General features: G+C 45.3%; 1 protein-coding gene across 9 annotated transcripts in view; it reads right to left on the bottom strand.

The window, feature by feature from the left end:
- SQOR (sulfide quinone oxidoreductase) overlaps positions 1-12,946 on the bottom strand; it is a 61,011-nt gene extending 48,065 nt beyond the window's left edge. The window contains exons 1-2 of one of the 9 annotated variants that reach the window (XM_034938707.3): positions 12,766-12,946; positions 11,977-12,069 (exon numbers count right to left, since the gene is read on the bottom strand). The gene's annotated coding sequence lies outside the window, so the exon portion shown is untranslated. Of the gene's footprint in view, positions 1-7,457; positions 7,579-7,855; positions 9,302-11,976; positions 12,455-12,765 lie in introns of those variants that run through there. The other 8 variants (XM_034938706.3, XM_063596621.1, XR_010109909.1 and 5 more) reach the window with 8 other exon arrangements.
- Between the last annotated feature and the right edge of the window lie 2,450 nt (positions 12,947-15,396).

Below are 15,396 nucleotides of genomic sequence, written 5' to 3'. Positions count from 1 at the left end.
TTGAGCTAAATTTTTATAAATTTTTGCAACTAAATAACATAGCTACAGTTTGAGTTTTTAAGGCAGTAACCGCTCTAGAAGAAGCAGCACGTGGCCTTCCTTTCTTTTGTCATATACTATCCTCCATTCTATTGAAACTTAAGATATCTTCTCCACCAAGAAAAATCTTCACATCTATTTTATCCATTTAACCTTGATAGAGGGCATCAGCCAGAAGTGCTCAGAAAAGAAGGTGAGAAACAAGTTTTCTGCAGCATATAAGTCTATGTGCAAATCAGGTTTATACCTCCACTGAATTTGTCTCAATCACACAGGGGCTAAGTTTGCAGAACTGAAAATCAGGAAAGATAATCTAAGCTGAATTTTTATTAGGAGAATTTTTACCTGCACAAATGATATACGATTAAATTACTTACATTTAGCTATGCTAAATATGTAAGTGTATCTTTATGAAATAGACTTACATGAAATTCGCATGGTCACAATTCTGCTGCTGTTTAAGAATGTTTCCAGGCCAGGCATGGTGGCTCACGCCTGTAATCCCAACACTTTGGGAGGCTGAGGCAGGCGGATCATGAGATCAGGAGATTGAGACCATCCTGGCTAACACAGTGAAACCCTATCTGTATTAAAAATACAAAAAATTAGCCGGGCGTGCTGGCACGCACCTGTAGTCCCAGCTACTCGGGAGACTGAAGCAGAAGAATTGCTTGAACCTGGGAGGCGGAGGCTGCAGTGAGCCGAGATCGCACCACTACACTCCAGCCTGGGTGACAGAGCAAGACTCCATCTCAAAAAGAAAAAATAATGTTTCCACAAATATTCATTGAGCGCCCACTGTATGTAAGGATGCATGCTGAGAGACAGCAATTTCTCCAGGCCTGACCCCCTCCCACTCTTTTAGCTAGGGCATTGAGGCTTTACATGGGAAAACAAAGTTCTGGAAAGTGATCGCACAAAGGGGCAGCTTTGAGTAAGAGAATCTTCTGGTGTTGGAACAAATTAACCCTCCTGTTGGAGGAGAAACAAAACCAGTTTCACATGGGCTGATTTTGACAAATCAGTTAGGAGACTATTGGAGTGGTCCAGGTGTGAGCGATAAGCTCCTGAATTAGGTGTTAGCATTAGAAATGCAAACAAAGATTCAGATAAGATAGAGGCTGGGAAGAGAGAATAATTTCGGGAGACGTTGGAAAGGCTTCTGGAAGAAAAAAAAAGTCAAAGTTGACATCTAGACAGCTGAAGAAAAAGGAATTATGTGAGCAGAAAAAGGGAAGTTATGGCAGGGACCTGTTCCGGCTACTTTTGGACAGTTGGGTTCAAGATTTTGAAAGTAGAATCACTTGCAATGAGAATCTCCTAACGGTGGATATAAAGGAGGGCAGTCTAGCGCACTGGGAAGAGGGAGAAATGAGATTGGATAGGCATGTGTTACTAAAGTTTAGGTCTGAGAGCTTAATCCCAGACAATGGCAATTTGATCTAGGGGTCACAAAGCAGCAACCTGCAGGCCAAGTGCAGGCCAGAGCTGTGTTTTGCTTGGCTCGCAGTGCTTTTCTTGAATTTTGAATTAGTCATCAACATTAAAAAATTTGGAGATCTCGACAAAAAATATTCCAGATTCTTGGCCTCTAACACTAAGCCCACATTCTCACATGGAAACTCTTGGCTGGAGCTGAGCAGTCATTGGTCTTCTCCACCATGCACAAGGTTTCAGTTCACTCCAGCCCCACTCAGCCTATGTTGTTCATTTGTTACCTGCTCAGCCCTGGTGTGCATTTCAGCCTGTGGTTACTGCTAATGGCAGTGAGAGCCCTTGGAAGGTCTTAATAAAACTGGATTTATAAAGAGTCCCCAGGGGAAGCCGAGAGGATGAACTGGAGCAATTCAGTTGAGTTCAGCATTTTTGATTGTTTACTAAATGCCAGGGATTGCGCTAGGCACTGCACAGCCAGTGATGGGTAAGAAGAGTCTGTCTGTTATAACAGGAAAGACCAGGAATACGAAGATCCATTAAGCGGCTGTTTCAGAAATTCAGGCACAGTGAGGGCGGGGTCTGAATGGGAACAGAGATGAAGGGTGTGAATGTGAGACACACATTGACATTTTTGCGACAATCAGCTATAGGGGATAAAGAAGAAGAATGTGAACGATGACATTATATCCACTTGTTCAGGTGAATATAATGAAGACAGGATGTGAGTAGCAATACTAGAATTACTCAAAGTGGAGTAAAGGTCCAAGGCACTGTGAGGGAGAAGGAAAGCACCCCCCTTGAAAACTGAATGAGTGTTGTTCCGAGAAAGGATAGCAGCTGTGCTCTTCCTCTTGGCACACCTCCGCTTGAGTAATGGCAGTGCTATTCTTGCCTTGTGTGTTCAGGAACTGGATTACTATATTGTTAACAAATAAAGAAAATGGAGCAATCTTCACTTAGCCCTGCAGGGCCATGTTGAAACTCTCCCTCTGGAGCTGTTATAAATCCAAACATTTGTTTAAATATTAAGCTGTGAAGCAAGTACACCAGTAGTGGGCCAGGACTGAGTCACTGGGGAAATAGGAACAATCTACATAGCTCTCTGATGATTCAAGGACTGGGAGCTGCACTGGGGTTCTTTAGTTCCCTCACTCTTCAGGGGCAAAACTGTAGGAATTTTCTTTGCAGAGTTACTGATTAAGAGTTGCTAATGAGGACTTTACAATGAAACAGTGGCTCCCTTTGCTCCTGAGAAATTTCCTACAAATTATCCTGACCTATCCTTATTTTACAATCAGAGAATGCATTATAACAAGAGAACTGACAATTTCACCAAACCAATACAATTGCTAAGCAGAAAACACAAATTATATTTACATAAGGAAAATGCTTGCATTCAGATTCCAGGAAAGAAAAAATATGTCAGTCAATTGGATTATTTCAAATGAAAGTTAAGAGTTTTGACTGAATTATATAGGGGGAAAAAAAACGAAAGAACACCTTGTTTTTCTGCTTGCTGTAGCCAGTGGGAGCCTGACTTCTCACATTCTAGTACCTAAAGAAGCACAACTTAGCTCCCCTTCAACCCCACCACTCATAGCTGGCCTCTGGTCGGGTAATTTTCAGGTTTCCTTTCTAGTCTGTATATGCCTGTGTGTGCCCATCTGCAGACTGTAGGACATGACTCACTGGAAAAAGAAGCCTGAGGTGGAATCAATGTACTCCCAGTCACACAACAGGGATGAACTTGTTTTCCTGAGTTTGTTAAATGACCACATTAAAATTACTCATCAGCCTCAGGAGCATTGGGATTTCCACTCAGAGTCTCACATGCAAGGAGTTCACTGTAAACCGGACTGGCCATTTCATTCAAGTATATCATTCCTTGGAATCCAGTGTGTGAGGTCTTACCATAATGAGAAAACACTCTTTAATTTCAAGGTATACATTTGCTATTTGGACATAGTTGGAGAGACTCTAAACTCAATCCTTTAATAGTTGAGACAGAATGAGGTGTAGACAGCTCACGTCTCTTCTGTGTCCAGCTAGATGACAATGACCCGTTCCTGGTGAAGCTTTGTCTGAGGGCATATCAAGAGTCAAGAGACCCAGGACCACAGTCCAGGGAGTGCTAGGTACAGCTCTTCCTGACCCATTTTGGGCCATGCTTTCTTCATCAATGGAATAAAGGATCAGGTTGGGTGGCATCAAAGGTCCCCTGCTTCTCTAAAACTTTGCTATCCTCTAAATGAGAAAAGGAAAATGGAAGTTCACAAGCAGGCTTTCAAATGGGGACGCTTGTTCTAATAACTCCTTAGATTGATCAGAGATGTGAATTTTTGTGGCAAAGAATAACAAGGCTTTAATAAGCAGGTCTGGAACATAATTAGAATGGAAACCATTCCTCTCAATCTCTCCCCGCAAGTCCCCAAATCATTTGTGGAAGTGTTGATATGTGATAGGCATTGTGCTATGCACTTTACATAATTACTCACAAAAACCAGAGAGGTGGGAATTATTATTCCCATTTTATAAGTGAGGAAATGGAGATTGTAAGACCATGAGATAGTCATTTACCATTTTGAGTCCATTTCCCTGAGTGTAAAATAAGTGGAGGTGTCTAGTTGCCATTAAAGACCTTTCTTACTCAATGATTCAAAACAAGCTTGGATTTGATCACCTAGACCTTCAAAGGCTCATGATTTTCCTCCAAACTCAGATGGCCCCTCATCCATCTCAAGCATCATTTATGTGCTCACAGAAACACAAAACCACATTTACTAGACCCAGCACTGTCTTGAAGAGCTCTCACAATCTATACTCCAAACATGGTGGTTGTTAAAACACATCATTTTCCTAAGGAGACATCATGGGCTACCTTAGAACAAATAGCCAAAGATATAAGAAAGTTATCATAGAGTGAAATCACCACAATCCCCACTTCCAGAAGCAGCCCTCCCTCCCAGAAGTCAGGAATTGGTACCAGGATACAGACATAGCCATTTTCTCTCCATTCATGTAGCTAGGGCCAGAGCTGCTGGTTCCCAGCTAGGTGGCATGAAAGTTCCCTGAGGGCTGGGCTAGGGCCAAAACATGGAGATTCATTATGATCACAAGGGAGTCACCCCATGGTATTTAAGGATGATCATAACATCATCACCCATCACCCACCATACATTTACAAAGTACTTACTATGTACATGGCACAACAGCTAACCTAGGTCACTTGCTGAAGAGGCCAAGTTTTTCTTTTCCTAACAGTCAAAATCATGAAGCTGAATATGGCTTTAACAACTTCAGGCAGGATCCTAGGGACCACACAGGGTGTCTGTAGAAGGAAAGTACATGGGATACTCTTCTGCATAGGTTGGGTAAGAGATCCTAAGAGCAAGTGATGGACATGTCAGGATCATGACTTCAAAGAGATGGTGCCTAGTTGTAGCCATTTTTTTTAAACCTATTGTCCATTTGGTAGAACCATTTGTATTAATTTTCTAGGGCTGCCATAACAAAACACTATAGACTAGATGAAGTCTAGAACAGAAATTTATTTTCTCAAAGTTCTGGAGATTGAAAGTCCAAGACCTCAGTGCTGATGAGACTGGTTTCTCCTGGGATCTCTCTCCCTGGTTTGCAGATGGCCACCTTCTCACTGTGCCTTTGCGTGGCCTTTTCTCTGTGCACATGTGCTCCTGACGAGTCATCTTCTTATAAGGATACTATTCATATTGGATTAGGGCTCCACCTTAATGACCTAACTTAATTATCCTTTTTTTTTTTCTTTCTTTCTTTTTTTGAGACAGAGTCTTGCTCTGTTGCACAGGCTAGAATGCAGTGGCATGATGATCTTGGCTCAATGCAACTTCCTCCTCTCCGGTTCAAGCAATTCTCATGCCTCAGCCCCCTGAGTAGTTGGAATTACAGGTGCACACTACCCCACCCAGCTAATATTTTGAATTTTTAGTAGAGACGGGGTTCCTCTATGTTGGCCAGGCTGGTCTCAAACTCCCAGCCTCAAGCGATCTGCTTACCTCGGCCTCCCAAAGTGCTGGGATTACAGGCATGAGCCACCATGCCTGGCTAATTATTCTTTTATTGAGACAAGGTCTTGCTATGTTGCTCAGGCTAGCCTCGAACTTCTGAGCTCAAGCAGTTCTCCCACCTCAGCCTCCCAAGTAGCTGGGGCTACAGGTGCTCACCACCACTTCTAACTAAGGCACTATCTCCTAATACAGTCACATTCTAAGATACTGGGGGTTAGGGTTTCAATATATGAATTTGGTGAGTCCATAACACCAGTATTTGCCCTTCCCAAAGTTACAGACATAGATAGTCCCAGTGTGTTCTAAATTTCCGAGGGTTTTTTTGTTCTGTTTTGTTTTTTTCCACAAAGTTCTCTACCTCCTGTCCCAATTTAGCACTTTCTCAATGTAAATCACAGGGATGGTTGGCTAGATCTACTTTTCTTTATTATTATTACCACCTACATCTGGGGATTACAAAGATTTTTCAGGCTGGGATTAAGAAGCAACTAGTTGGCTTCCAGCCAGGTCTGGGCAGCTTTCCATAAGCTATCCAAACTGCTCCTATTTACCAAGTCTTCAGAGTCAAAGAGGAGTTATATAGTAGATAGTGGAGCAGGGAAAGGTGAAAGGAGAAGAAAAAAGTACATCTATGCCCAGAAATGCCTTGTCATGGGTCCGTCTCCATTCTTTTTAAGACATTTCCTGTGTTACAACACATGGGATTAACAAAGCTAGACACAGGCAACATGGAGGAGAAACTGTTCTGCAAAGGAATCCGGTTTCCTTTCAACATTCAGTTTCATTTTCACTGGCAGAACACCAGCCACACAGACACGCAACACAGACCCTGGGCCCTGACTGACATTTCAAGCACCCCCGTTCCAAATGTGTTTATATATTTTTCCAGCCAGAAAAAAAAAAAAAGCCCCAAATTTAAACAAAGTCATTTCCCAAACCACCAGCTGTCTCCTTAATGAATTTTGTTTTTTGGACTTAGTCACAAGCAACCCTTTCTAACCCACTTATTCATTCAATAAATAATGAGTACCTCCCCAGGCTTGGGGATATAAGGCCATAAGCTTGGGAGGGATACAAATAAGTTCTGATAAATGGTATCTACTTCAGCCCTCTACACTAAGTGCAGTGCTGGGTGCCTTAAATACTTGGGAAGGTGTTATTATCTCCACTGTACAATGAAGAAGCTGAGGCGAAAAGAAATTCAAAAGCCAAGGTTAAGCTGGGTGTGGTGGCTGCTTTGGGAAGCAGACAAGGGCAGATCACTTGAGGTCAGCAGTTCAAGACCAGCCTAGCCAATATGGTGAAACCCTGTCTCTACCAAAAAATACAAAAATTAGCCAGGTGTGGTGGTGGGTGGCTGGTGTAATCCCAGCTACTAGGGATGCTGAGGCAGGCGAATCGCTCGAACCTGCGAGGAGGTTGCAGTGAGCAGAGATCGCCTCACTGTACTCCAGCTTAGGCGACACAGCAAGACCATGTCTCAAAAAAAAAAAAAAGCCAAGGTTACAATGGGCCTTGGAAACGTCAATGGAAGTGTCAAGCCCAGAAGCCAAGTCATCGGGTCAGTGCCCTTTCTACTATCAGAGGATCTTAACCTGGACCCAAAAACTTAGATGGAAAAGTATTTTACATCTTTATTTTTACGGATATTTAATATTTACATATTTTATTTCTCTAGTATCTAACTGAAATTTAACATTTACTTCAATTATGTATGTAGCCAACAAACCACAGCAGTATTGGCAATACTAAGACTTTGTCACCAATAGAAATCACAGATATTGGCCGTGTGCAGTGGCTCATGCCTGTAACCCCAGAACTTTGGGAGTCCAAGGTGGGCGTATCACAAGGTCAAGAGATCGAGACCATCCTGGACAATATGGTGAAATCCTGTCTCTATTAAAAATACAAAAATTAGCTGGGTGTGGTGGCACGCACCTGTAGTCCCATCTACTCAGGAGGCTGAGGCAGGAGAATCACTTGAACCCAGCAGGCGGAGGTTGCATTGAACCGAGATCGCGCCACTGCACTCCAGCCTGGTGACAGAGTGAGACTCCGTCTCAAAAAAAAAAAAAAAAGAAGAAAGAAATTACAGATATTTTCTTATATTACAAGTATTACCTATATCTTGAAATAATTGTTTATGTTCTTTACTACTTCAAAATTATGGTAACTATTTAATCCACTGCTAGATCTTGTTATTTAATAACCTTGTTATTAAATAATGCATTCGTTTTTTAAAGACATATATATTACCATATCATAAATTCTTTTAATGTTTTGACATGTGTTTTGCAATTGGTTTCCTTTATAATACTCTTCCTTTTGTTTTATACCTTTAAAAAAGCATTGTTCTGGTCCAGCGCGGTGGCTCAATCCTGTAATCCCAGCACTTTGGAAGGCCGAAGTGTGCGGATCATTTGAGGCCAAGAGTTCGAGACCAGCTGGGCAACATGGTGAAACCCGCCTCTACTAAAAATACTAAAATAAGCCAGGTGTGCTGCGCCTGTAATCCCAGTTACTCGGCAGGCTGAGGCAGGAGAATCGCTTGAACCCGGGAGGTGGAGGTGGCAGGGAGCCGAGATCGCGCCACTGCACTCCAGCTTGGGCGACAGAGCAAGACTATGTCTCAAAAAAAAGTATTGTTCTGAGAGAGAGTCTTTAGCCTTCCCAGAAATGCCAAAGGGGTGCACAGCACAAAAATGGAACAGAGCCCTGCATTATAGCAATGGGCAGCGCAGGCAAAGCCAGGGGCTCTGTTCAGCGTCTTTGAGCAAAAAGCCAGGTTGGAATTTTGATAAATAAAAGAGACAGATGAAGAGGAAAGGAAATGAGCCCAGATTCCACCAGAAGACCCCTTCTCCCTTTCCACCAATTACTGTTCAGCAGGTGCCCTAAATCCTCTCCCCTTCAGGTTTCAGCTGCAGCCGACCCCTCGAGCGCCCCCTCTGTCCCACGCGCAGTGTCGGTGGATGACTGTGTCAATCCCTGGCCCCCGCACGCCGAGCACCCACTCCCGCTCCAGGACGGTGCCGAGTGACAGTCAACAGGTGGAAGGCGCCAGAAACGTCCACACACTAAGACCACGGATACTTCGGTTTTTAAGCACCCCTCGCGGGTTGGCCTCTCCGCGGCCCTGAGGCTCTGACACTCCGAGAAGGAAGCAAGAGTCCCAAGACCCGGGTTCCAGACAAGAGCAGCAAGAGCTGCAGGTGTCCGGAGTTGAGGAAGCAAAGTTTGGGGCGCGGCGCACCGGGTCTGCGGAGTCCCAGCTGCGGAAACTGAGTTAAGCTAACAAACAGCCTCAGTGGTGGTCGCTGTCCCCGCCCAGTCTCCCTCCGCTGGCCCAGGGCCAAAGATCGGCCGCGGATGCCTCTTACCCAGGCGTGAGCGGAGCCTTCGGTCACTGCGTTGGCGCAGCAAAAACCTTCGCTCCCTTCTGGGTCTCAAGGCCTGGACTGGGGCCCCGCCCGCCTGCGCTCCCGGCCCTCCAGGCGGAGGCTGGAGGCGGGGAAAGCGAGGCTCCCCCCAGGAAAGGTCCCGAAAAGTCCCGCCGTGCCCCGCCCGGCGCCGCAGCCCAGACACCATGGTCAGTGAACACACCAGGGCGTTGAGCGCTCACGGGGCACAGAACCAGGAACAAGCGTCCATCCGGCCTGGGGCGCTGCCGGCTGGGCAGACTCGCCCCTTGCGCGCCCTGAAGGGCGGCCCCGCAGGATAGGGCGCACAGGCGGAGGACACCGAGGCCACCTGACGCTTCCGCCCCTGGGTGCCAACAGCGTTTTGTAATCAGGGCAGGCAAAAGCGGAGGCGGGGCGCTGTGCAGAGAGGCTCTGGCTGTTCCCACTGGGTCCTCCTATGTGCCCTGGGCTTCTCACCAGGTTCACACAGCTGCCCAGAAACACAGGTATTCCCGCGTTCATTTCACAGAGAAGGTGACCGAGGTTCAGCTTTGGTGTGCGCTGGAGCCCTTCCTTCAAAACGCGCAGGCAGGGGTAAGCTGGCTTCCAGCCAGCCACTGGCCTCCACAGTGTCCCATCCCATATTCATGACTGGACATTTTCAGTTGGCGGCTCTTTCCAGGTGGATGTAAAGTCTCAGTGAGTGGTTCTCCACCATATCAGATTCAGTAACCCTTTTTACAATAAATACAGGGTGTCCCAAAAGTCTCATAACCTGAGAAGTACAAGTGCTAGAAGCTTTCAAAAAAAACAAACAAAAATAAACCCTTGAAAGTTTGAGTTTCTTTTACACTTATTTGGTTTTATGAATTTTGAATATATATATATATTTTGTTGTTGTTGTTATTGTTTTTTGAAACAGAGTCTCACTGTGTTGCCCAGGCTGGAGTGCAGTGAGTAGAGCAATCTCGGCTCACTGCAACATCTGCCTCATGGGTTCAACCAATTCTGGTGTCTCAGCCTCCTGAGTAGCTGGGACTACAGGTGTGTGCCACCATGCCCGGCTAATTTTTGTATGTTTCAGTAGAGATGAGGTTTCACCATGTTGGCCAAGCTGGTCTCAAACTCCTGGCCTCAAGCGATCTGCCCTCCTGGGCCTCCCAAAGTGCTGGGATTACAGGCGTAAGCCACCATGCCCAGCCTTAAATATTATTTTTTTTAAATGTTTTCAACTGATACTTTCTATCTTTAATCAAAGAGACTGACTATATCTATGGCAAAATCATCATGAACAATACACTACACACGCAGACTGTAGACTTTTATTGGTAACTCAATTCCATCTGCAGCATTGCTTCTGTGACATGATTTTCTTTTTTTTTTTTTTTTTTTTTTTTGAGGCGAAGTCTCACTCCGTCACCCAGGCTGGAGTGCAGTGGTGTGATCTCAGCTCACTACAACGTCCACCTTCCGGATTCAAGTGATTCTCCTGCCTCAGCCTCCCGAGTAGCTGGGACTACAGGCATCCACCACCACCCATGGCTAATTTTTGTATTTTTAGTAGAGACAGGGTTTCACCATGTTGGCCAGGCTGGTCTTGAACTCCTGACCAAGTGATCCACCCACCTTGGCCTCCCAAAGTGCTGGGATTACAGGCGTGAGCCATCGCACCCAGCCAACATGATTTTTTGAAATGGCAAATAACTCTGGTAAAGAAGCTCTGAACAAAACAAAGTATACTCTTTTCTTCCTTTATTCCAGTAGAAACATTCCTGGAAATTTTAGTATGAAAACCATGCAAAATGCTTAATGTTTATAATTATCTGAACTAGAACCTAAATAACTTTACCAAAAAAATGGTTTTTTGCATACTTGAATGTTGGTGCAAGGCACAGGACACCAGAAATTGTGCAGGACTCTGGACAGTTAATTGGGTTTTTGGTTTTTTGGGTTTTTTTTTTTTTTTAATTGAGACAGGGTCTCACTCTGCTACCCAGGTTTGAGTGCAATGGTGCGATAACAGCTTCCTGCAGCCTCGACCTCTGGAGCTTAAACAGTCCTCCTACCTCAGCCTCCCAAATAACTGAGACCACAGGCATGTGCCACCATGCCCAACTAATTTTTTTCTAAATTTATTTTTTTTTTTTTTTGTAGAGATGGAGATCTCACTACATTGCCTAGGCTGGTCTTGAACTCCTGGGCTCAAGCCATCCTCCCGCCTCAGCCTCTTAAGGTGCTGGGATTAGAGGAGTGGGCCACCATGACTGGCCAGGACAGTTCATTGTTATATGGCCCTGTTCACATAGCAGGGGAGGTTGGCTTCCTTGGTTCCCACTCTCTAAATGCCAATAGACTCTCTCCCAAATTTATGACAAATAAAAAGTCCCCTCCTATATTTCCAAAATGCTTCACCCCACTTCCCAGTCCCATCACCCTCCACATCCAAGCCAAGAAGCCCTGGTTTAAATGGGAAGGATGCAGGCGGGAAGGAGTCACAGGAGATGTGCTGCCTGCTGGGTGGTTTGAGATTGATGGCTGTGGAATCAGATTCAGAGTTAAGAAACATGTCCTGGGCTGGGTGCGGTGGCTCGTGCCTGTAATCCTAGCACTTTGGGAGGCTGTGGCGGGCAGATCACGAGGTCAGGAGTTCGAGACCAGCCTGGCCAGCATGATGAAACCCCGTCTCTACTAAAAATACAAAAAAATTAGCCGGGCACTGTGGCACGTGCCTGTAGTCCCAGCTACTCGGGAGGCTGAGGCAGGAGAATTGCTTGAACCCAGCAGGCGGAGGTTGCAGTGAGCCAAGATCGTGCCACTGCACTCCAGCCTGGGCAACAGAGCGAGACTCCATCAAAAAAGGAAGGAGGGAGGGAGGGAGGGGAGGGGAGGGGGAGGGAAATGTCCTGACCATATCCCACATGCTGAGATCCTCCAGTGTATGTATTCTACTATCTCACTCAAGAGCCCTCCTTCCAATGCAAAAGAGAATACTTCAAAGGAGAACAGAAGTTGTAACTTGCCCATCAGACAAGGAAGGGGACTGAGAGTTGACTCACTTACTCATGCAGTCATTCTTTCATCTGGTGGATATTCTCTGAGTCCTTGCCTTCTGTGTCCAGCAAGCCCTGTGCCTGCTGTCTAGGCACACACTGTTGAAAAAAATCAGACTTGATTCCTACCCATGTGAAGTTTGCAGAGGAATGAAAGTGCACTTGGGATATGGGAAACTGAAAGAAGAATCATTAAAGGATGGGAAGAGGAAGTGATAGGAGGAGCTAGCACTAAGAGGAACACACCCCAATTCAAGAACATCCGGGAGAAGGAAAACAAATCCAAATCAGGGCTCTGGGAAGATTTGCAGACACGTGGGCAGGAGGGGCTGGCAACAGGAATGGGTGGAAATAGAGAATGGAACAGTGAAAGGGATCCTTATCACAAGAAAGGGAAGGCTCAGGAGGAAGATCAGAGCAAAGAGGCTGATCCTCCAGTACTGTCTTTCCTGCTTGATCAGCAAGCCCCACCCTCATCCCTTCCCTGCTGCAAATGCTTCCTGGATGAGTAGCTAGAGAAACAACTCATACCCTAGCCTCCCCAGCAAACCCTCCCTAGCTGGGACAGTAACCCAGCCAAGGCTTCACAGCTAAGCAATGAGACTTGTGGGAGAGCTGGGAATGAGTTCTTGCTATGCATCAGGGAGCAAGCATCACATGGTGTTTCATCCTGCCAAGCCACAGGGCAGTCTCAGAACCAGATAGGCAGATGAACAGGGTGTATTAGTTTGTTTTCACACTGCTGATAAAGACATACCCAAGACTGGGAAGAAAAAGAAGTTTAATTGGACTTACAGTACCATGTGGCTGGGGAGGCCTCAGAATCATGGAGGGAGGCGAAAGGCGCTTCTTACATGGCAGCGGCAAGAGAAAATGAGGAAGAAGCAAAAGCAGAAACCCCTAATAAACCCATCAGATCTCGTGAGACTAACTCACTATCATGAGAATAGCACTTGAGAGACCAGCACCCATAATTCAATTACCTCACCCTGAGTCCCTCCCACAACACCTAGGAATTCTGGGAGATACAATTCAAGTTGATATTTGGGTGGGGACACAGCCAAACCATATTACAGGGCAATACTTGTGTTTCATGCCTTGTTTTTAAAAGACAGCCCCAACACCTCCCAAACATGCTGTTTTCCTCACAGCTAATCTGCTTATCAAATAATAACTAAAACTACATCAGTCTACAGGGTAGCTGGAGTAACCTCATCTGTGTCATTGAAGGTCAAGTTGTTGTTGTTTTCAGACAAGAAGCACTAATGTATATGGAGGTTCTGTCTCAATCAGCATTATCGGTTGCAAGAAAGAAACCAGCTCTGGATGCCTTAAGTAGAAAAGGGACATTAGGCTGGGCACAGTGGCTCACGCCTGTAATCCCAGCACTTTGGGAGGCCAAGGCAGGTGGATCACGAGGTCAGGAGATCACCACCAGCCTGGCCAAGATGGTGAAACCCCTACTCTACTAAAAATACAAAAATTAGCCAGGTGCAGTGGCAGGTGCCTGTAATCCCAGCTGCTCGGGAGGCTGAGGCAGAGAATTGCCTGAACCCAGAGGTTGAGGTTGCAGTGAGCTGAAATCGTGCCACTGCACTCCAGCCTGGGCAACAGAGCGAGATTCTGTCTCAAAAAAAAGAAAAAAAAGAAAAGGGACATTAAAAGGCTCTCAAGGATTCACAGAACCATTAAAATGATGGGTAATGATGGGAGGAGAAGTGCACAGGAATGAGGACAGCTGTGGATAATCAAAAAGCAGAATGTCCACCTTCTTTTAGTAGAAACAGCCTGGCTACCCCCAGGATGCTCCCATGTCATCACAAATTACTGTAGAATGAATGACACAAATATAAAGAGAGTGAGAGTGAAAATTCTCAGTGGGAGTTTCCAATTGACCAACTGTATGTCAAAGGCCAGCATTGTAGCTGTCAGAGCAGGGAGAGAATATACTTGGCCCCCTTACTTCTGCCAGAACTATTATGATGGGTATTCCTTCAAAAAATGGAAAGGGGGATTGAATACTGGCAGCAGCAGATGGGGAAAGAAAGATGTCTACTATAGGCTCCACAAATATAAGATCTTCTTATCATATACTTTTTTCTACATATATAAACAAAGTGGTATAATAGTGAAAATTGGCTGGACACAGTGGTTCATGCCTGTAATCCCAGCATTTTGGGAGGCCAAGGTAAGCAGATCACTTGAGGTCAGGAGTTCAAGACCAGCCTGAGCAACATGATGAAACCCTGCCTCTACTAAAAATTTAAAAAAAAAAAAATTGCCAGGTATGGTGTCACATGCCTGTAATCCCAGCTACTCAGGAGGCTGAGGCATGAGAATCACTTGAACCTGGGAGGCATAGGTTGCAGTAAGCCGAGATCGTGCCACTGCACTCAAGCTGGGGCAACAGAGCCAGACTTTGTCTCAATAATAATAATAATAATACTCAATCCTAGAGCCACAAAAGGTTCTGCTAAATAAATGTATACTAGAGTGCGGGAGGGCAGGGAGGGGTGTGGCTCAGGCAGGCTTAGACTCTACCCAGAAAGGTCTCCTAGGACATAAGAAAAGTACTGGATCTAACATCAAGTCTTTCTCAGAAATCTGGTCTCAAATCGCGTTTGGGGCAATTCTTTACACCTGAATTTTGTCATCGTTAAAATGGAGATAAGGCCAAGTGTGGTGGCTCATGCCTGTAATCCCAGTACTTTGTGAGGCCAAGGCTGGTGTATCGCTTGAGCTCAGGAGTTTGAGACCAGCCTGGGCAACAAAATGAGACCCTGTCTCTATAAAAAAATGCAAAAATTAGCCAGGTATAGTGGCATGTGCCTGTGGTTCCAGCTACTCATGAGGCTGAGGTGGGAGCTGGCTTAAGTCCAGGAGGCAGAGGTTGCAGTGAGCCGAGATCACACCACTGCACTCCAGCCTGGGCTATAAACCAGACCCTGTCTCAAAAGAAAAAAAAAAAGGAAAGAAAAAGGAGTTAAAATATTTTCTCCTACTTCAAGAACTACCTCAAAGATATGCCAAAAGAATGAACATTGTGTCTCTTGGGCCATAGAATACCTCAGAGCAAGTGGGACTGTGGAGACCAAAAGTTATCTTTGTGTTTGCACATCATCACTCTAAAAGAGAATATATTAATTTGTCTCAGTTAGCTGCAGTAATAAAGTACATATTTTGACTGGGCACAGTAGCCCATGCCTGTAATCCTAGCACTTTGGGAGGCCGAGGCAGGAGGATCACTTAAGCCCAGGAGTTCACGATTTTCAAGATTACCCTGGGCAACATGGCAAGACCTCATCTCTACAAAAATTATAAAAATTATTTTTAAAAATATTAGCCAAGGCCAGATGCAGTAGTTCACACTTGTAATCCCAGCACTTTGGGAGGCCAAGGCAGGCAGATTACCTGAGATCAGGAGTT

The sequence above is a fragment of the Pan paniscus genome, chromosome 16, assembly GCF_029289425.2.
Source record: "Pan paniscus chromosome 16, NHGRI_mPanPan1-v2.0_pri, whole genome shotgun sequence".
Taxonomy (NCBI): Eukaryota; Metazoa; Chordata; class Mammalia; order Primates; family Hominidae; genus Pan; species Pan paniscus.
The sequence above is the reverse complement of the archived record's forward strand: the minus strand, read 5'-3'. Positions and strand labels throughout refer to the sequence as shown.